The sequence below is a fragment of the Calonectris borealis genome, chromosome 14 (genome assembly GCF_964195595.1).
Source record: "Calonectris borealis chromosome 14, bCalBor7.hap1.2, whole genome shotgun sequence".
NCBI lineage: Eukaryota > Metazoa > Chordata > Aves > Procellariiformes > Procellariidae > Calonectris > Calonectris borealis.
In genome coordinates, this window is record NC_134325.1 from 10514751 (window position 1) to 10537856 (window position 23106).

The 23106-nt window shown below is 42.5% G+C and overlaps 1 protein-coding gene across 5 annotated transcripts in view; it reads left to right on the forward strand.

Annotated features, from left to right (window-relative positions):
* Positions 1 to 503: 503 nt before the first annotated feature.
* Positions 504 to 23106, forward strand: part of MICAL2 (microtubule associated monooxygenase, calponin and LIM domain containing 2) — a 133443-nt gene continuing 110840 nt past the window's right edge. For 4 of the 5 annotated variants that reach the window (XM_075163189.1, XM_075163184.1, XM_075163186.1 and 1 more), the window contains exon 1: positions 818 to 880. The gene's annotated coding sequence lies outside the window, so the exon portion shown is untranslated. Of the gene's footprint in view, positions 584 to 817; positions 881 to 23106 lie in introns of those variants that run through there. The other variant, XM_075163185.1, reaches the window with a different exon arrangement.

A 23106-nucleotide genomic window follows, 5' to 3' on the forward strand; every position in this document is an offset into this window, starting at 1 on the left:
TTGCTCTGCCACAGCCTTCTTCAAGGTCACTTAAGGTATAGTGTCTGTGTGGCCCATGTCAAAATACTTATGAATGTTTTAAGTTACCTAAATGTAGGCCTGCCGAGGTTTTTATCAAACCTTTAGGTTAGTAGATATGAGCTTTAGCTGCGGAGCATTTTGCCCTCCCTGTTGCAGCAGCTCAAGTGAATCCTAATTGTTTTTCTTTGTTCTTTCTTTTTTCATAAAACTTCACTTCTACCGTTAGCAAGGTGTTGTTATTGTTGATAAAAGTCAAGAAGTTGTAGTGTACGTGCTGTTAGTTACATTAGCTTGAACTTTCCAGTAGTTTTCCATTTGCTTGCTGACCTAAATCTTCTTAAACCTCCTGAATATATGACAACCTTTAAAGCTTCCTCAAATATAGAACCTAAACAGACAAGAGAAATAATTTCCGAGTTCCCTATTTCACGCTCTGCCCGGATGTGCTGACACACACACCACTTCCCCAATTTACAGGTGCCATCTTCTCCACCGCCCCGTCGGTGTCTCCGCGGGCAGCAGCAGCGGGGGACGCCGCTCGGGGCCGGACGCGGGCCAGCAGGTGAGCCCCTGCCTCCAGCCGGGAGGGCGTCCGGGACCCACGCGGCCCCGGGCACGGTCGGTCCCGAAAAGCCACGAGGGGGCGTGGGGAAAAAAAGAAAAAGACGACTGGGGCGGCGGGGGAAATGCACCTTGCTCGGAGCACAAGGGCGCCCGGCGGCGGCTCGCACGGGGCTGGGGCGGCCGGCCCGCCTCGGCCCGCCCCGGCCCGCCGGCCCCGCCCCGAGCCGCCCGCAGCCGCGCCGCGCTGAGCCGAGCCGAGCCGTGGGCAGCATGCGGAGCGGCGCCGCCGCCAGCGGTAGGTGCGCGGGGCGGGGGGCGCGCTGCCGCGGGCGGAGCAGGTGCGGTGGGAGCGGGACTCCCGCGGGCGGCGGCGCCTGGGGCCCGAGGGTCCCTCCGCGGGTGAGGGCACCGGGAGCCGGGCTCGCCCTCCAAGGGTGGCGGCGCTCGGTGCCGCGCCGTCCCTTCGCCGGGCGCGGGCGGCCGGTGCCCGGCTGAGTGCGGAGGGGTGCCCGGCTGGTGCCCGGCCGGGTGTCCGGCAGCTGCCGGCGCCCGGCAGGCTGGGCTTTACGTTGCGGATTTGCTTTTGCCGGCCGTGGCCCTTCCACGCCTGCGAGCTGTACCTGCCCCCGCGCGTTTGTGGTGGCGCAGGGTAGGTTCGTGGGCTCGCGCCGTGTCGGAGGGCGACGCAGGAAAAGTAAAAATAATCTTTAGCTTCGTAAGTACCCAGGGATTAAGACAGCAAAACGCTTTCCAAATGTGTTACAACACTGAAGTGGGCTATTAGTTTGGACGCGTCTTAATGAGTGTGTTAATCGGTGTAACATCCTTCTCTGCTCACCTTTTGGGCTAATTGAGTATGGCATCTGTTGGGTTTTTCTTTGTGCTTTGAAGTATGTCTTAACTTATGATAGTAATTGTCTTGTCATGTTCACGGTGTTTTTAATGTGTAAATTCAGCATGTGACTTGAATTCAGATAGTTGGCCGTGGGTTGGCTCGGAGGCTGATGATTGTAGATTTATTTGCCCCTGGGCTTATAGGGTTGAACCAGCATCAAAAAGTTGCAAGTTCTCTCTCAAACTTATCGGAAAAGATCTGGAGGTCTCTGTCGACGTTAAAAACCGTTTACAATTGGCAACCTTGCTGGTACTTTCAGCCAAAATGTGATCTGAGCATGGAAACCAAACTGCATTCATGTGTCTAAAGATGATCCCTGCAGGTCAAAACTGAGGCATATTGGTGTGGCCAGGACACTTCATATGAGTGTGAACCTTTTTTTTTCTTTTTTTCCCCTCACCTTAGAGACTCTAAATCGTGTAGTAAGGTGGAGCGGTGCAGTCTCGTGCCACCAGGCCCGGCTGGGGTGTAGCTGCCCCCCCCCCCGACTCTGCTGTTGGTTTTGAGGAAGTTCTTAATCTCTTTGTGACTCAGTGTCCTGATCTTTAAAATGGCTTAATAAGACTTGTCACGCTTGCCTCCCAGGGATATTAACATCTAATTGATGTTCATGAAGTGCCTTGATCTGGGAGAAAAGAGGGCATCTTGCTTCCCTCATTTCGCCACTCCATATTGGTTGCTAATTATATTACATGGGTGGAAAACAGATTATCCAACAACCAAACTGGAATTCATGTCTGTTATCATTTACACAAGCACTCTAAATAAGTGTATGTCCATGTATGATTAGTTTGAAGTTATCTGGGTATTTATCTAAATACGGTGGGTTTTATCCTTTCTGGAGGATGCATCTGAAAAATGCATTTCTAAAATACTGTACTGAAGCATCGGAAAACTTTTGCTCTTAACTCTAGAGATATTATATGGTTTTTCTCTGTGTTATGAGGTCAGTAAATGTTTTAAGAATTAAAATTATGTTGACTCAACAGTCAACACATCGTTGATCTTAGTCTTACTCAGACTGAATCTTATGTTCAGTCTCAGTTTTTGTCATGTTTCACTTCTTTAGAAACTTGAAAAATGTACAATTTTACAATTCTCTGCTTGAAAATACAAGTTGTCTTCAAAATGCAAGTGCTGTATTTATCTGCGTAACCATTTTACTTGCTATCCAAAGCAGTAATTAGCCACTTTACTCCCCTGACTTTAATCTCGCCTCACCTCTTCCTTATCACTGCTGCAGATAGCAGAACCCGCAGTGGCAATAGCGCAGGGCTGGGGTGATGGGGTCACCAGCAATGTATGCCAGAAGATATCAGTATTCCATAAATCAGCTGGTATGAATGACACACCTACTTACAGCACAGGCGTAATGGTCTTTTTCAGCTTAAGCCTTGGGTTAAGAAATTCTCAGTCCTTTTCCTACGTCTTGGATTCTCCATACCGCAAGGCTGTGTGCAGGGAGGCTGCTTTATGACGAGGCTGACTAGCAGGTACCAGCACATTTGACTTGTGCATTTTATTCAGTTCTCCTTTTCAAGATCATTGCCGCAAAACATATATTATCCCCCACGTTAAACAGACCTGTCAAGTTGATACCTGACAAATAAAGGTTTTAAAATGCTGCTTGACATTGGTTAGTGCTGTTCTCTTCATAGTACTAGAAAAAGATATTGGAGATGCAGCTTATACTGTGTGGTGGGGAAATGAATTCCGATGGGAAACTGAAGGATGCTGCATCCCAATTCCTCTTGCCATGTGGCCTGCAGGAAGTGACATGACTTTTCCTGCCCCGTCTGTAAAACTAGGTGAATTCTTAGCAAACCAGTAAAGTATACAGAAATGAGAAGTCGTCTCTGTTTGAAACTCTGAATTTCTTTTTTTTTTTTTTTTTTTTTCCTTAGTTGCCTTAATGCTGCCCTAAAGATGCACAGCAGTAAAATATCCCTGATACCACGGTAGTGGTTGCACTGCTGTTTGTGAGGAGTTCAGGTTTCCTTCAGTTTTGTCTAGAATCTAGAAGTAAGTATGATCTGAGAAGATCTTGTTTTTTCTAAGATATTCTGAAGCAGAGTTTTCTTGTCTGGCGTCCATGTTCCATTCCTTGTGGAGATGAGAGAGCCTATTTTTTGGCTGGAGATGATTCTTTAAGTGTAAGAAACCATAAAACAAGAGAGGTGATTGCTATCCGGTTTCTCCATGAGCACGCTTTAAGTCTTTCACCTCTTCTAGCACGTACCTTGTATCTGCTCCAGCTGTCTCACTGCTCTGGTATTTTGTAATTAGTATCTTGAAAACTCAAGGGAAAACTTTCAAATGCTATATATTTCCCATTGGGACTCTTCCACAGGGCTGTAACATTTGTTGTGAGTCCTTGGTAACGTGTATCTGTTCCTCAGGAGTCCTTCGTCTCAGTTTGATTCCCCTGGCATCAGCAGAAAAACTCTGTGTTCTAGTGGAAGAGGCTTTGCTTCTTAGGGGCATGGTGTGTTTTCATTCCCTTAAAACGAAGACAATTTCAGATGACTGAAATTGAGGTCTGCCTCCCCATATGGTCCTTCTGTTTTCTCAGCTTGCTCGCATGTTGTGTTCAGAGCCAACGAGCTACAGGAAGGCTGAGGGGTTGCTTTGTACGCCTGTACAGGCAGCCCGGCATGCATGTATCTGTATAATACATGTGTACCTGTATAATATATATTTAGCGTGTGCATTTTGTATGTGAGCAAATTGTTTCTTTGATGCACCTTTTCTTCTCAAGCTCTTTCTGTGTGAGGAGTCTATTAATTTGAAAAACGCAGTCTCTGCTCTGTGTCTGGCACCCTGACTGCTAAGGGATGGCACGCGGTTTGCTTTGCTCATCACTAGGACCAGTTTTAGAGGTGTTTATGCTGCAAATTGACTCCTTCAGAAGTGTTATTAATAGTTCAGGGTATTCCAGCATGGTACATTAGACTGTTTCCAGAAAATACAGATATTCTAAATTAAGGCTATTAAGTGTCCGCTGATTCAGTGACCGTGCAGATACATAGTTAATATTGTATTGTGACACATTCTGGAAATTGCTGGGTTTATTTTTGACATGGAGAAGATGACTAATAATAACTCTTTCATCTATGCATAGTTACATCTACAAGCAAGTGAAAACTTCCCCAAAATGATCTTTAGTCATATTTAGACTCTTAGGTCCATGAAAGGAAAAAAATTCAGACTTGTGCTTAAATCTGAGCTATGTGTGCTATCAACTCCTCTTCCTTCTCTGGGCTGTTGTTCAGTGAGGGGTTTTGGTTTGATTTTTTTTGTTTTGTTTTATCATCCCCTCCAAATTTTTGTGGGCAAGGTACTGTGCGGGGAAGGGGAGGAGAGAAGCCCAATTCCTTGAGTAGAGACCCTACTAACATAAATTATAATAGACACTACTGCCCTAGTTTATATTCAGTTCGAATTCTAATTATTTTTATTTCAGTGTCCCAGTAACACTGATGTAACTAGGAAGAAAGTCTGAACCTTGGGTTCATTACTTCCTGCTTTTTTCCTCCTACAGCTGTTATGGTAAGACCCATTGGGGAGAGAATAATTCTGAAGACAACCCATGGGTTCAGAGATCACCTGCCTGTCTGTTTCTGGACACTTTGCTACGTTTTGTTAACTGGTCTCCAAAACCAGTTGGGGACTGACTTCTTCAGGCAGATGGTTTATTGAATTGAGTGATGGGAATATGTGGATTAGATTTAAACTTTTGTTCTTGTCATTGGTATCTCATCTTCATTGGTCTGGACAAATAGTGCCAGCAGTTTCTCCACTTGCTGCATTCAACCAAGTGGATATTACCAAGTCAGTTTTTAAAATGACTGTGCCTGGCATTGTAAGTGTGTGCTGTGGAGTTTTGGCCTCTTAAAAAGCAGGTTCTTTGGATCCGTTAGTTCACGATAAATCCTTCTCAGACCTTTTAAGCTTGCAGCTTATTGCCTGTGTAGACTGCAGTAATGCCCAAGGGGCTGTTACAGTTTATCCTTCTGTGTAACTGCCATAGCCAAGCATCAAAATAGAATTTCCAAAGCCATGTGAAATTTTTGTTGGGAGTATGGGGGGATATTTCATAACCAACTTTAAATAGTCTTTGGTAATTCAATTGCTTATCTTAACTCTTTTGCATATTTTATGTTTTTTTTTTTTAATAGAGCGATACTTTTGAAAGACTGAGTACATCAAAATACTACTTGGTTCAGATAACACATTTTGCCATTTTCTTACCTGAATAGGTAACTCCAACAGCCAATCGGAAAGCTTTTAAATCTTCCAAGACGTTTTTTCCTAGTCTATCATATGCAAATCATATATGATGGAGTCCAGCAAAAAAATATTAACAGTTTTTAAAAAAAGCAAAGCAGAAAGTGGAGCAGGAGCAGAAGATGCATTTCCCCCTCTCTTTGAGAAGACTTGGATTTGGCAGATAGTAGAATTCTTTTTTGCGTGTAATCGGATCACAGTGTATCGCAATAACTATAATCGGTGTTACTGGCTGAGGTGAGTCCCATCTGTTAATGGTGTTAGGGATGTGCAATACCCTTGGCCTCTAAACTTGTGCACACAGGGAGCAGCACAGAAGGATTTAGAGAAACAAGTGCAGCCTCTGAAGGCAGTTGCTAAAAGCAAGGGAGAAATTCATAATGCAACACAATGTTCTCTGCTGACACCCTTTCCAGCTGAAAAAACCCTCTGGTTAAACATTACCTTTAATGAACTTTAGAAGATAGTGGGTAGTTTTTGGTTTCTGCTTACTCATGAGATCAGCTTTTTTTCGTACAGGATCATCCATTGTATATGCTTGTTATCAGGCTGTTTATTATGGATTTTCTTTACGCTGTGTCACCTCGTGTTGAGCTGGGGAATAATTTTAAGTAGTAATCTGAACTGATTAGGAGAAAATTCCAGGCTTGTATTGCAGGAAGTACTTGGGCTTGACTTCATGGTAGTAAGTGTATAGTCAGTGCTGCTTTTATTTATTTATTTATTTACTTATTTAAAATATTCTTCTTGTTGTCATTTCACCCCAGCTGTGGATCTGGCACAGTATATGCTTGTACACTTGAATCTCCATTGCTTTTCTCCTGTTGGAGGTCGTAAAGAAGAACTTACTTCTCCGGGTCTCATTTCCATCCTAGCTGGACTGAAGGAACTGCTGATGAAATGTGATATTTGGGTTTGGATAATTTATGTGAATGAGTTCTCTTTCAGATCCAAACTCCTAGCCTTCTGCCCAGTTTTTAGTTTTCCCCTTTCACTGAGTGCTGAGGATTCCTATGGTTGCCACCTGTGCAACCAACTGTTTCTATCAGTTCAGAAAATTGTTTAAGTAATTGCACAGCTGTAGGTTCAGAAGAGTATTGAAGTCGAGAGCCATTTTTTCAGATTTCAGAGTTTTGCTTCATAAGAGGAATGAATATTGAAGGTTCCTCCCATTTCTGACTATGGATTTTTAAAAGTAACAGCTGACACTCCTCTGTACAGTATTTGTATTCAGAACATTAATGTGGTTGAATGACGATCAGAAATGTGCACGTTTAAGGCTTGGAAACAAGCTCCATAAATATGAACTATTGGTGCGTATTCAAAACTGAATTCAGTGGATGTGACCAAATACCTCTTGCTGTAATTATTTTCTGAAACGCTGCCCTTGCACCAAGTCAACATTAGGTGTCCTGGCAAATGCATTAGGAAGAATAAGGCTTGCATAAAGAACTACGTACATCCCAACAGCGAACCTGTTAAGACAAAAGAAACCGTCTTTCTGTTGTTCTGATGGGGGGTATATGTGAGAGGGGAGAAGAATTAGGGTGGTTGACTTTATTTCCTGGAAGTGAATAGCATACATTTTTCAGTGCATAAAGCGGATATTACTCAGTTTGTGACCTGCTTCCTAGCAAAAGTGTCTTGAAGCAGGGATTGGTTAAAATCTGTTGCCTGCATTCCTGACATACAGTATTGTGTGATGCTATCTTGTCGCAGAGGCATGCAATGTGCCATGATGTATAAATAACCCTCTGTGTCAAAGGTAATTTGAGACAACGTGCCAAATATTTAATGAAGCGCTGGGTCTTGTCCTGAGTACCTGGTATATATTTGGGATAGGTATCTGAGCTGAAACTCGGTACAGTAAGGCATAACCAGCACTACAGGTCAGCCGCATCTTATTTGTAACTTTGATGCTTAGGTAAGTGGACAGGAAAATAGGTTGATGTGCACTAGGCCAACCTGCTTTGTGCATGTTGTGGGGAAAAAAAGTGCCTTTAGTATCCTCTGTGGAGTAATTCTAATGAATATTTCACATATCAATTTTCAGGATAAGTATAGAATAGCATACAGAGGGGAATGGGTTTATTCCTTCGGGAGCGCTACTTCTCCGCTGGAGGTGGACTCAGCGGGATGCCGACCTCGGGCAGTTGCACACTTTGTTCCTCAACGCAGAGTTACGGTATCCTGGGGCTGATGGCAGCCCTGCGAGGCAGATGGCTTTGGGAGATGTGAAGCAGCAGGTGCTGGCACGGGAAGGAGGAGCTGTGCCGCACACCGGGAGCTTGGCAGAGGCCTGGGTGTTGGTGGCAGAGGTGGATGGTGGCCTCGCTCAGGGAGAAGGTTTCTGTCTGGGTTTCCTTCTGATCTGGGAATGAAACTCCACAATGGGGAGTTTTCCTCTGTGTATTTATGTGGAAAAGGAGATCCACGAGGTCTTTATCTTGCACTTGCCTATGCAAAAATGCAGAGGGCAGGGTTATTTTCTTTCTCTCAATTTTCTTTTTTACTGAGGAAGGAGTTGCGATTGTTTCCTGAATGCACGCATGTAGAGAATTCCAGCAATATTTTTAATGCTTTTTCATGACAAATGCAGAAGCTTGATAATGCCTTCTTTATGCATACGTTTACATATATACCACCGAACCTGTATATAGCTACTCTTTTAGCCACTACCTGACTTAACGAATGGGTTGATGTTATTAGTAACTTGGGTGTAGAAGCACCTTCAAGCTCAGTTGTGGAGTCAAAATGTTTGTCTCCCATTTATTTTATGCTTATCATGCATTAATGCAGAACAAAAGGAATTACGCAGCTATTTCAAAGCAAGGTGAGACATTTTTGTGTGTTGTTCACAACACTTTGTGAACAAAGGTAAGTCCAAGGTTCAACCTGACAGTCCATAAAATACACAAATGACTTAACACTGCATTTGACAGAGTTTCTTGCCTCACCTTTTTCTAACGGAGCATTTGTATGTATCCTTCATATGGTCAGGTAAAGCAGGTAGTTCTACAAAGCAATATCAATATGAAACTCTTTTGCCCTTTGAGGTAAAGCTTTGTGGGTTCCTTGACAAGTAAAACATTCAGCAGGACATAACTGACCCAGAACATAATAGGATACATGTTCCTAAGGTGATCTGGCTCATTTGAATTCTCAAGCTAATATAACTACAAACTGGCTTCTGGAAAATAGCTGTATAATTATTTAAGTGTCACTTTTAGTTCACTGATTTGTAAGATAAATAAAGGAATGGCATATATAGTGTAGCGGGTCTGCATTTGCATACAGGATTTAATTTAGAAGTAAATATCAATGTGGATATATCACAGACTTTTCACTCTAATAGTTCTAGTGCACAAAGAGACTGTGAACCACTACTTTTCAGTTTTATTTGCTCTACTGAAGTAAGATACAGACAAGCAAAGAATGGCAAGGCTTTCCTTGTCTACCTGCCTAATCGGCTGTCGTGTAGCCAATATGCTAAGCCGCGTGCAAAGTTTATTGAAAATGTGGGTGAGAGAGAGAATTATTGGTACTTCTACAAAGTAGAAAGCAAACTTACTTCATTACTTTCTCTGACTTTCCTACTAGGTATCAACAGACTTTGTAAGGTTGTGATCAGTGCTTCTGATGAGTTCATGGAAGCCTTCATTGCATTTATTTTTTAATGACTGTTTCTCTAATGAGAAAAATACACCCTTGTCATACTAAGAAGCAGCTCATGTTTTGAATCCAAATTTTCTACTTTCTTTATGGGTTTCATCTGTTGTCTAATATTTGCTGGGATATTATGCCAAACACAGGGCTGAAATGAGTATGTTTTTTAATTTTGGAGAGCAAGCGAAGCCAATCAGTGTTTTCTTCCTTTGGCTGATGATTCCATTATGATTTTAATGATTATTCTGCTTTCTTGGGGGGAAAGTATCCAGAAGAGAGCGAGCTTATCTCTTTTCTAGCAGGTCTGGGGCATTTAAGATGAAAACTAATGGCTTGTTCTGGACCCAGTCATTAGAAATTAGTATTGACAACATTAAGGATTACCTCTCACAATTAGAGTTAAGGAAAAAAGGCAACATTTACATTAATTATTTACCTTACAGGCCTATATTCACAGGAATAGGCTCTGTCAAGTGTATCTGCAGTCACCTTTCTATTTTTAGAAATAGGATCCTAATTTCTAACATGTCTTACCTGATACATCTTAATCTTAAGTAGAATATTAACAGTCATGGTCCTGTGTGAATAGTTGTTTCATATCTTGTGGTGTGTTGGTTTTTTTTCTTGTTAAGGCTTCTTAAACTTCACTTGCAATGTTCTGTCTTTTTCCATATTTACGGATTGGTGGGAGCAGGAGATAAGAAGAAACTACCTTTATTTTTAAATTGGTGGTTGAGTATTGACGTACCCGAATACATGCTTAGTCATGTGCTGTGATGTTGATGAGTTTCGCTTGGCACACCCCAGCAGATGCAGTCCCTCCCCTGTTTTCAGCAGAGCCATCTTCTCTGTGGTGCAATTGTAGATGACTGGATTTGTTGTACAGCGGTGACATGGTGTAATGATAACCTTGCCAATGCTAAGGGGAGGTGGAAACAGCTGAACTTTTTGCTTGTATAGCATATTTAAAAATTTCACTCAAGATAACATGACTTGAAGGTTTTGGTCAGTGTTGCTTACAAAACTGTAGGGAACTTCTGTAAGAAACTGTCAAAGTGGCAGCGAGACTCGGGCCAGAGATTCCTTTTTCTTCCACTAAAATTGTACTGCAGTTGCTCATTCTTTTTTTTTGCCTTTACCTGTTTTTTTTCTCTCCTTTAAGCCTATATTCTAGATTATGTTCCTATTGCTTTTGATTAAAATTCCAGCAGTAAAATTTTGAGCTTTAAGCTGTGAGATGCACTGCTGTGCAACCTCATAGGGATCAGAAAAATAGGATGTAGGCAAGGATGTAGAGAAATCCATTTGGGAACTCCTGTGGTAATTGTGTTGGTAACTGTTGCTAATAATCTGGCTTTTCTGTCTGGGAAATATAAGCATGTTGGATTACTACTTAACACATGGAGGATCTGTGCCTGTAAGTTTACAGGCTCTGTCAGAGCCTGGGCGGACTCTTTACTCTGTGAAGGTAGCGCCTGCAAGTGCAGTGCATTTCTTCTGGCTGCTCGGGCATTTTGTAGATCCAGAGAAGTGGAGTCACGTTAGCAGTGTCTGTGCTGAACGCCCTTGGTTGAGATCCTTGCCCCTGCCTGTCGGGCGTATGCCTTAAGCCGATTTGCTAATCTGACCTTTTCACCCGCTGATGATTAATAGACCTCTGCCAGAGCACTATGAGACATCGTTGCTCTGGAGTGTCCCTGCCAGTAAACGTCTGCCATGAGGTAAAAGGAGTAATCAAGTAAGTGCAGGTGCCCCAACTGCAGGAAGATGGGCTGCGCAAAGCTGTCACCTTCTGTTTTTAGAAGGGAAGGGTGCTTTCTGCCTGATGTTGCACTGACCCATTTAGGATATAGTCTGACGTGAAAATACCGAGGTGAACTGTTCACGTGTTGCCATACACTGCCTGCCAAGATGCCTTGGAGAAATAAAAGTTGATTCATAATTAGTTGATAACTGGATATTAGGAATCCAATGAAGTGCTGTTCTTCTGCACTTTTTTCTAGTGATCTCTCTTAAACCTAATTTATATAGTCAAAGCGGCGTTTCATGTGCACATCCTACGGGCAACAACAGGAGAGACTGTAGTGGCTACTCGTGTAACTCAACATCTGCAACTTACAACTCTTTACAATTTTTTTAGTTTCCTTTTATGCAAACGTACAGCATCTTTTGTTGCAGTGAAAAAAAAAGCTAATAATTGAAGAATCCTATTATGTCAATCACAGAAAGCTAGGAATAAACTGTTCTGGATGTCATTGCTGCGTTAGGGCATCTGGTAAGCAAACACTTCATTGCTAAGGCTTTTGAATTTTTCTCAGTGTTCTTGTGTTGCTCCCCCTGAGGCAGTGTGCTGGTCACGGCTGCTGGCAGGACCGGTGGTCAGCAGTGGTCAGAGCTGGAAGACCCCCAGCTCTGTGTGGTGCGGTGAGGAGGACTTTGGATCATGGAGCACAGATAAACCATCATATGAAATAAGACAAAAGAGTTTTTCGTGAAAGGCTCCACATCATTAGTGGCAACAGGAGCCCTGGGAAATTTTGTACAATGAGGGTGGTGAAACACTGGCACAGGTTGCCCAGAGAGGTGGTAGATGTCCCATCCCTGGAAACATTCAAGGTCAGGCTGGATGGAGCTCTGAGCAACCTGATCTAGTTGAAGATGTCCCTGCCCATGGCAGGGGGGTTGGACTAGATGACCTTTAAAGGTCCCTTGCAACCCAAACTATTCTATGATTCTATATGCACTTAGAAGCCAAATCACTGTAATATATCCTTGGATGTGTGGTTTTCAATGTGGCAGTTTAAGGTAGCAGGTTAATCTGGCTAGAAAGGAGCCCGTTTTCCCTAGATGCAGACAGTAGTATGTCTGATGGACCTCATTTGAAAGGAATTCCCTGAAGTTGATAGCATCAATGAAGAAGTCAAGCTCAGTCTAGCTTTGATAGAAACATGAGGTCTGACAGCCTCTCATCCTACCTAGCTGCACCAGGCACCAGAAACCAAAGAGACATTGATGTTCAAAGCCTTTGCAATGATAATCTGTGCTACACACAGGGGAGGTTCTGGAGGATTTGCACTTAATGTCTTTCATAGTGATCTGTGCTTGGCAGGAATGAGGGCGGGGATAAAAACTCCCATGGTGTACCTTAAAGAAATGGACTGATTCTGTGACTGTTGCAGTCACTTCCCAGCTCCCTTTCATAAGGATTTCTGATCTAGAAATGCATTATGGAAATCTTTTGACTGGCATACAAGCTTTTTTTCCTTTGGCTATTCGTTTGAGAGTTTTCTTTTAAGTAGTAGCTGGCTGTAGTGTTACTTGCATGCAAAAGGAAGCACTGTTTCTTGAAAATTTTGCTTCCAGAGCTGATATAAATTCCCTTTAAACTTGTTCCATACTTCTTACTGTCCAGATTATTTTATTTGAGGTTTAGTTTGTAAGTTGACTCACTTTTTTTTTTTGAGGGGGGTGAGATCATACTATGCAAATTATATCCATTTGGACCTGATGTGCCAACTGTCCAAAACTTCTGGTGTATGCCTTTTTTATTCTTCTTTTTTTTTCCTTCTCTCCATGCAATAACTGCATGATACCTGAAACTCAGTTGTGATCACATGCCTGTGGGTCAGCATGTACGGAAGAACCTGTTTTTTAACTTCAGTTCAAAATTGGAAGGGGAAATACTGCATCATAGTTCAGCTTTTACTTCAGAAAATACTGCTTTTCTTTGCTTTATGCAGTTTATCGCTTGCTCATTCTCTTTGGTAATCCAAGTAGCAGTTCCAAGAAACTGTTTGGGGGGAGAAAAAATAAAAATATTCATGTATCTTTAAAAAAAAACCAACCCAACTACAAGTCCCAGCTGGAAAGAAAAGCTGAGGAGCAAAAAGCGTCCAACAGTACCCCTAAAGTTCTCTTTTCTTTTCTCTCCCTGTGCCCCAATGCTTTACAAAGCTGAAAGGTACTACATGATCTTCAGGACTGTTTCTGACAATTTGGGTTTTCTTTGCAGCAGAATGGTGTTGTGTGGAGGTCCTTCAGCTGCTCGTCCCTAACCAGCATCTATCACTGTGCTGTGATGGAGGCAACAGCAGAATTTGGTCTGCTCCAAACACAGATCTGCCCTCCCCTGTCTGCGCCTGTCCATCACCAGCCACCTCCGTGCTGATGCCTAGGCCAAAAGTCAGGCTCAGTATGGCAATGGCAGAGCAAGATGCCAAATGCAGATCGCTACAGTCTGTAATTAAATGGCTAGGAAAATGCAGCGCGAGTAAAGGCTAGTTCTGTGCTGTTTTCATGGCTTTATGAACACTCGGAGCCCTGTGTAGCGAGCTCCAAGGAAGTCTTGCTTTTGAAAGATGCTGCAACAAAGCCTATGCTGTTTTGTGTGTACAGCTCTTGGTGCACTGGTTGCATTAGTACTTAATCACAGTAATAATACATCCACTGTATTTGGGCATTAGCTAACTCTTTATTCCTAGTAAGCTAAAGCTTGATAACTGAAGTGTAGATAAAGATCTGGTTGCACATTTCAGTGAAATAAAAGCAATACTTTTTACCTGTATGCGGAAGACAGGGAGAAATCTGTGCTAATGTAAAACTAGAGAGAAGTCCGAGCCAGTATAAGGTCTCGGCTCAGTAATGAAACATTTTTTTTTAAAATCATATTTGTAAAGTGGAGAAGTTAACAATATTTCCTTTGCTAATAGCTTACATCCCAAAATTTTTCTCTCTATCCTGTTTCTGATGGTCAATTCTCTGTTTTCCTTCTTGGTCTCTATAAGTTGGGGAATATTAAAATTGTTTGAACTGTATATGAAAGAACTGTAATAACAAAGTACATCTTCACATCTTCAGTTGGTTTGCTTTTGGTAAGCACACTTGAATGGAATTTGGGTTTTCTTCTGATCAGAAGTTGAGTAAAAACTTCCAGTATTCTGGCAGTTCCCGCTCCCCAGTTCCCTTTCCCGCTCTTGGCAGGGCAGGCACAGTGGGGAGGAGCACAGCGCTTGGGGGGTCAGGCTGTGTGGGCTCAGCCCCGGGGACCCCGCAGGGGCCGTGGGCAGCCCACGGCAGTGGGGCAAGGGCGCAGCTGCCCCACGTCCTCCCTAGTGCGGCCCCGAGGGGCCGGCAGCACTGAGGCACGGGCCAGCGGGCATCCCACCGGCTGGCAGAGGCTGGGCTGCGTTAAGGCAAAACCGAATTGACCCAAGATGTTTCTGTAAACCACTTCCCGTCCTAAATTGTTGTTTTCTCTAACAAAGCCAGGTCTAATCAGGACCTTGCATACCAGGTGCTCTGCAAACCCAGAACCAATTAATCCTTTCTCTCTCTGAAAATTACAAACTGAGATTTGGGGCACCAAAGCAGCTTTTAGCTCTGTCTTCCTGTAGCTGTAGGAAGGGGAAGAAATGTGTTGCCTTTAATCTACTCTGGTACTGCAAACATTATTCTCAAATAAGCAACATGTAATCACCACATGGCATCATTTTAGGATCCCCAAACATGTAGCTGTTACATGTAACCTCATGTTAATATATGGGAATGAAAGAGTAACACTATCTTAAAACTTCCTGGATATGTCTAACATACCTGCAGTGTTTTTGTACTTTGCACATGCTCAGCTCTTTAAAAATACTGTTAACGTTGACTTTCAGATATGTATGTGTTGATGTTGGCCATAGCCTCCTACAGATGCATTCTTTCATTAAAAAATTTTGGATCTTCTATACAGTAAAGCGAACGTTAGGACTAAATGACAGTGAGAAAAGTAACCTTTTAGAGAAAATTGACATTGTCCTTTGCCTTGGCACTTTAGAAGTGCCTGTGTTCCTACAGTGTCTGCCCACTTACTTGCAGTGAATTACAGATACGTGGAAAAATAAATTTTCCAAATGAAAGAATGATTAATGAAGAGCCTGATGATAACATCTTCTATGTATTTAAGTGATTTTGTTTGGTAGGTGATTGGAAGCAAATGGCCAGTGATGCACAAAGACATATTAGAAGGTGCGTCCACCTCTGACCTTCAATATTGTTGACAGGACTAACATAGAGTATTTAAACCTTAGGCTTTTGGAACCAGGCTGTGTGATGAACAATTACTATTAAGAAGTGCTTTTTTGGTGTTTCACATTTTCTAGTAAACTTTTCTGTGCTGGAGAAGATGAATCATAATTTAATTCTGACTATATCTCAGCGTGCCTTGTGAAAACAGTGATGCATTTGTCATCTCTCCTATTATCGGTTAATGAGGTTCTGCCCTCAAAGGTTTTTTTTTGAAGGGACTGCTTCCTAACATTTTTTTCCCACTGTATTTTTTTTCTCATGGGTTTCCCACAAATAATGTTCCAATATGTATTTTGTTGTTTGAATGAGAGGAGTTTTCTGCAGCAGAAATGGATGATGTTTTTGTAACTCTCTTGGAATCTTTATTTGGTTTTTTTATACTTTGTTTTTCTTCATTTTTTGGGAAGTCAAGGCTGAGAGAGGGTAGAAATTGTCCTGCACATTTTCTTCCAAAAATACTGTTTCTACTTTCAGAAGCGATATCTTTTCTAGTCTCTTCTGGTAACTATGGGTCTAATTTACAAGGACAAAAAAAAGAAAACAGATATAAAGCAATCCCAGTAGCCTTCTTGCTTTTTTGTCTTCTCATATATCTGTTCCCTGGAGCGGAGTTTGGTGTTTCACCTAAATTTTCTGGTTTTCCACCACCCTCTGGCTGACTTGTCTGGGTGCGGCTTCACAGTTCTCCACTGTTGTTCAGTAGTGAATTGACATTACTCTAACCAAGGAACCTATCAATCACAACTCGAAACTGCTTTTGGATTTTTTTGATTCTTTTTCTCTTTCTTTAACTTATTTGTGGATTTCAGTGTGACTGATGACATTAACACCCCAATAAGCCGCAGGAAGTATTGTGTGCTAGCTTGCATTAAAAAAATTATAACAATCAAATGTGTTGATTGCTAAAAGCATGTGTGTATACATATGAAAATATTGCCCAGAATGTTTTATTTCTTTAATGATTGACAGTGCAATACTGTCTGTGTTTTCAGTGGATTAATCCTGGTTACTGATCTGGAAGTCTGATGTCTACAGATGAGGGCAGCTCTGCCAAATGAATTATCATGGCCTGGAGCCCTCGGGGTCTTGCAGCCCTCGTGTTGACTGTTTCTTTCTCCTGTTCAGCTCTTGGGTAGTTGCAGCAGCCCCAATAATGAGAGGGAAGCATGCTGGAGAGAAGACATATAACCAGAGATCCACACTTGGAAAGACAATCTGAAACATACTCCGGAGAGCTTTTGGCATGTATTTCTGTGAAAGCTAACGTTGGTGCTGTTCTTTTTCTTCCCCCAAGACGTATCCTGGGCAATTTGCTTCAGCCCAGCCATCGTTTCTTATTTTTGCTTAAAAAAACACAAACAAACATTAATTTGCTTTCCCACAGAAATCCTGAGGGGAAACAAAAGACAGTCTTATTTTGGTATCCACTGTTTTCTGGTCCCTCACTGCAAGGCACTTTCTGGTGTCTCCAACTCTCTTTGGGCAGTTCTCGGTTTGAGTAGCAGCAGTGCTGGTCACCTTTGCTCCGTAGCCCCTCTAGGTCAAGAGTGGCCACAGTAAGGGGACGGGCTGTATCTGGGCATAGGGTGGCTCCCAGCTGGAGAGAGCAGAGACTGGTGGCCCACTTTGCCCTGTGCTCCCTGCTGGGGGCCACCAGCTGCCTGGAAATGTGGTGGCACCTCCTTGGGCACTGCCAGAGGCCTTGGCAGTCTCCTGTTGCTGAGTCAGTTCATAGCCTATCTCGCTGCCCCATCCTTCTGGATTATTCCTATTCTCAGAGTGTCATAAACCAACATTATTTCCATGATTGCTGACTAAGGGAGTCTGCTTTCTCCTGGTTCATGCGTTTGTCCTTTTTTCATGGTGTATTTACCTCCATAATTACGTCCCCATGCATACAAAGGGAAAGCTGTACTAGAGTGACTGCTGCTGCCAAATGTGGCTCAATTTTGTTGGTATAGCTACATCTGTACCAGGGATTTTGCTGACATAGCTCTGTTAGCTAGTGGGTGTGCAATTTTTCGTGCTCCTCACAGACACACTTGTGCCGTCTAAGTTTTCCCTGTGACCTGGGGGTGAGGAGCAGAGAGGAGGACACAGGGCTGTGAGAGGGAGTGGGATGTCGAAGCTCCCACTGGCAGCCGAGCAGGAGTGGTGCCGGAGCTCCCTCTGCATCCTCCTCTCGTGTCGTCTGCCCCTGCTCGATGTGCCTGGCCCTGCTGCCTGCCTGCTGGATGTCATTTTGGTAACGGTAAATAGGATATTACTTGCTCGCTGAATTTGTCTGGCCCAATGTCCTAACATCCTATTGAAAGAAGAAAATATTGTGCTGATCAAAATACAACCAACCTGTTCTATGGTTAGCTTTTATATCTCTGTGTCCCATTGTGTGAGCTTGAGACTGGAAGTGTCACTATAGCAAAAGAAAGGCAGGATTTTCAAAGAGCTTAAAGTTTGTCCTTTTAATGTTTTCACTGACAGTATTTTCATAACATTTTTCTGACTTGAATAACAGGTGCCTTTTCTTAAGAGATACACTTACTTTCTGGTTGATGTTATCCTTATGGTATACTTTTTTCCTTTGCTCTTGGGATCCCAACCTAGGAAAACATCAGCATAAACTTTATACTGTTGTTTATATTGTGCGTTTAATCTACTACAACAGAGCTGAAAAATGTTCTTTCTTGTAACCAGTCTAAACAAGAGTCAGGTTTTAATATCTTGTTTGTGTATAACATTAACCCCTAATGACTGTGGCTTAATCATCTACAGTTAACTTTGAAGGTGTAGTCTATATGGAAACTTGTGACCTTGTAATAGAGGTTTTAGCACCCTTGTTAGAAATAATAATTTTTAAATACTCGCTATAACCTGCACAGAATAATAATTGGTCTAGAGACATTTTTCCTCAAAACTGTTGGACTTAGAAGTTTAGAGTTACAATTTCCAGTGTTATACGTACAACACCATTGCTTTAAAAAAAAGAAAATTTATTTATTTTAGAACTCGCTCTTCAGAAATGCATCAGTATTTCTGATCAGTATTTCTGATGAGTAGTTTAAGTATATGCTGCAAACAGATGCCTGCAAAACTACGCATTGTCATTCATTTGAAATACTTGTGCCTGTGCTTTGCAAAATGAGCATCTGGGGGTTTTGGTGATGCTCGCAGGACAGGACTTCCTGTGCAGGCGGCAGAATGGTGCGAACCCTGTGGTTGCCGGTTTTCTGTTCTGTGTTATCTGAAATCTGGGTTGCAAGAGTGGCCGTACGGCAAAACTAGTGCAGCGTGGCTGGGGTCCACCAGTGGCTGTGGCAGGGGCAGACGTTTGAGCCTCCATCTCTGGGATGACGCATGTGGACCCTTGGGCGGCATCCCGTGCTTTGCTCATGCCAAAACTGTATGTTTGCATGAATGGAGACATACGCAAGCTGCTGGCTTATGCAGTTGATCTCATTTTACTTGTCAGTGTCGTAGTGTATTCCCACAGTAAAACTGGGAAGCTCAGACCAGTAACATCAGGAAACAAACTGGACTGTTTTTAAAGCTTTCAGCTTTAAAACGCATGGAATGTGACTTAGTCTGTGTGGCAGATAAAATCCTACAGATAGGTCATTTTATTTTATGCTTCCTGTGAACATATCTAAAATATTCACTGCAAAGTGTTAGTGTACTTGTGCACATGCTTCCAGCTATATTTTATTGTGGGATGATTCCAGATGTAGCAGGTTAAATCGCCACAGCAGCACTTGTTGGAAGGCTTATGTTTGAAATGTCTCATATAACTTCGGCAAAACAAGCTGATAGCGTGTACGGTAACCTTGTAAGTTCATAGGCACAGAGTGTCTCAGTAGGAACTGTTTTGAATTCCATACTTGGCCTGAAAAGTTATTTTGCAGGAGTTCTGTGGAAGTCAGCTTTTTATAGAAATACAGAAAAGTGATCTGGCTGTTTATAAAGAGAGACTGTTTGCAAGGCTTTGTTCAGAAGCAATTTCTGTTCATTGATGTTTCTATAAGGATTGTGCATCTTAAGAAATGTGTTTTCTATTTGTCACCAATGGAAAACAAGTATTTTAGGCAAATGTACTTTTGTGTTTTTTAACTAGTTTTATTTGCAAAGCAAGGGAGAGCTTCAGTTGTTACCAGAGTCACATTTAAAAAATTTTTTTCCTTTTATGTCAGTTCTAGGAAAACATGCAAAGAAACCAAACCACCAAAAAGCTATGTTTCCTCCAGATAGAAATATTTATATTTAAAATGGTCACCATGAAAACAAAGTGCCTAATGTGAGTAGAAACTAAGTTGAAAAACCTAGAAGGTCCTGTAACACAGCCAGTCTCACTTGCAAATTTCACTTATTGTAATGGTATTGAGATTTTAGGCAGTTATGTCAGGGAAGAGACAGCAGAAATACTGTAGTTTTTACTGACGATGAGGAAGGGCCAAAGTAAATGATTACTACAGATGCTGCAGAATGCAGTCTTTCATTTCTGTTGATGTTTCTAACCTTAAGCAAACAATAAATGTATTGTATCCTGCATGCCAAACAGAAGTCTTAATAAAATAACTTATTCTTGGTAAACATGGCAGAATTAGGGTTGTATTGAAAATGGAATCGGGATTAGTGATACTGAAATGCGAGGAATTGAATTCTTTTCTAATCTCCCTGAGGAACATGTTCTCAAATATTAGAAACAGAGCATTAGGGGACTAAGGAAGGACTTAAGTGCTGCAAGTTTGAATTAAAATTAGGGTTGTTCTTTCTCCAGTGGGACAACTAAGCCAAAAAACATTTTTTTTTTGAGTATACTGCCTCAAAACACTGCTGACAAGCAATTCACATGGTATTGCTGTCAAAAATGTAAGTTATTTTCACTTAATGACTCCTATATGTCAACTTTATTGCTTGCTCTGTTATACTGAAAGGCTTCATGTGCAGACGTGAACCAGCTCCATACATCCATTTAACTAGTGATAATTAGTGGAATTACCCTGACAGTGGAGGCATTTTTTCACTATTCTCAAAATCATTTGCAGTAACAGAGCTTGTTTCACTGAGAAGAAATATCAGCCAAGGCTGGAGGCATTTGTTTTCATATGTACACATCTGTACATGCACCATTGCTTTAATTTCTACTTCGTCCCTTTTCCGTTGCTTTCCTTTAAGTTGTAATAAGATCTTCACTTTCTCCTTGGGTAGCCACCAGGCATGAATAGTGCTTCTCAGATTTTCTCATCTGATGTTCCTGGTTGCCCCCGATTGGAGGCAGAAAGGAGGTTGGGCGAACTTATTACAGTAGAAGGGATCATCAAAGTGCAGCCCTTCTTCTTCCCAGCGTCTGCACTTTGTGTCTGGGAGCCCTCCAGAGACTTCTGTAATACCACGGGAAGCCGTGTGGAAGGCCAAATTCTTGTATGTGCTTAATACATCACGCATGGGACCTAAAGTGACAGTTCTTGTTAGTTGTGAATCTAACCCATGGATGCTTCAGTTCTGACTTAGAAGAACTGTTTGTCCAGGCTATTTCCTGCTCTCTAATTCTCTTTCTTTCTGTGGCCCAAATTTTTATTGGGCTCTGTAGCACTTCAGTAGAGTTTCACATAAACTTAATTGTATTTTTGGATTGTGTTTCTGGAGGAAGTTCAGTGATCACTTTGAAAAGCAGAGTTTGCAGTTTCAGCATCAATGTTCACCGTGATGAGACTTTAGTATCTGTATTTCATCCGTGGAGTGATCTATATAATGAAGGAAGAAAAAGAGTAAATTGTAATACTCTAAGAACTCAAGTATTTGCCCAAACACTACTTTTTTTCCACTACAGGTAAGCAGTTTATGCATTGTCTTTTAAGTCTTTGAGACAGTAATAGAACAGGAAACTTTAATTATATTTAAGAATTACTGCATTCAACTTCTTGTCCTTATTGCATTGTTTCTAGTGAGTTATGTACAATACTGCAGTGAAATATCGGTGACTCCTCAGAAAAAAAATGCGTACTTTTCCATGAGCTGCATATACTTAGAGCACCATCATCTTCTCTGTCATCTGTCAACATAGTGTTCGTGCCAAAAAAAGAGAAAAAAGTGGTGTTTCCAGCAAGTCAGAAACCCCAGTAACCAGTCTCCTGTCTCATCCTGCCTTTCTGACCACAAAATGTGGCTTTTTTGGAGAACACGACCTCTGACACAGCGAGGAGAAATGCTTCGCTGGTGAGCAAATGTCTCTGCTGAGATGCCACTCCACAGCTTTTCAGTGTGGACAAGATGGGAGTGTTTTGGAAATTCATGAGCAGAAAATTTTGTGCCTCAAAAGAATAGCCTCAGTCCTGGCTTTGCGGTGTTGGAGGAGAGAAGTTTTAAGGCTGGGGAAGGTGTCCTGGCTGTCCTTCCCAGCTGCTCTCTTCCCCAGTGGAATGGCAGAGGAAGCCCAGGCCTGCTGCGTGTGTTTGTGTGTGTGCAACACCTACTTCCACTGGCTTGCATTGTGCTAAAAATGGTTTCTTCCCCTTCCCTTTGCCTGCAGTGGCTCCTGCCGACCATCTCTTCCGTCTTCCCCTTACTGTTATCAGCCCTGGCACGTTCTGCTTTTCTTCTTCGGTGGGTTCAGAGAGGGCTCTGCTCTTCTAGCTTTTCTCCCCTGCCCCCTTCCTTGCTGGATGGAAACTGCTGAAGCTTTAAAAATCTCCTCTCTGTGAGCAGAAAAGAGCTTGTGATCAGACTCACTTATCAATTATGCCAGAGTTAACTTTTAAAGATATTTGTGTTATATGAACTTGGTAACAGTCTTGTGGTGAGCTAATGAAAACAATGGAGAGGAAGTGTTGTTTTATGGCTATTAAGTCGGTCAAAGTCTTTAGTAGCACTGAGGCAGTAGTGATGTGAGCTTATAGCAATTAAGAAAACTGGATCTGGCTGCTACTCCCTTAGCTGAAATGTCCGAAGTGGAATGTTTCACTGACACTTCCCCACTCCCCAAGAAGCTGTTCATAATTACTTTGAGAGAAAAGAAAAATACTTTGGCTTTTCTATTATAAAAAAATATCTCCGGCAGGTATGGAAGTTGGGTAAAGTCAGCGTTTATCCTTGATTTTAATTCTTTTTTTTTTCAATGGCTCTTGACTCCTGGGGTGCCTGTATATCAAGCTGTTCAAGCCACATTGTAGCACCTTACACTGTGCTGTTGCTATCTTTAGTTGCCCTGTGTTGCCTTCCCCTTGTAGTAGCACTCCTGTGTAAAGCTTAAGCCCAGACATACATCAGCCTTTCCGCATGGCAGTCCCCTACCTTTCCCCTTCCCCTAGGAACTTCTGGATGTATTGGCTGGTTTTGGACTGACCCAAAAACCGCTGTGTAGCTCTGCGTTCCCAAAGCCGGGGCTGGTGAGGGTCATGCTGGGCCCCCCTTGCACCCACACCGGGGCGGCCAAGGTGGCCGGGCTCGCTCCTGCCGGCATGCAGTTGTTGGGGGGGTTTGCTCATTAATCATTGCGGACTCGAACCTGGAAGGGTGCTGGATGTCCTCAACTCTTTTTGAGTCAATGGGAGTTCACGGCCCTCAGTTTCTTGAAAAATTAGACCTTTTGGAAGTCAGGGCATATAAAATGT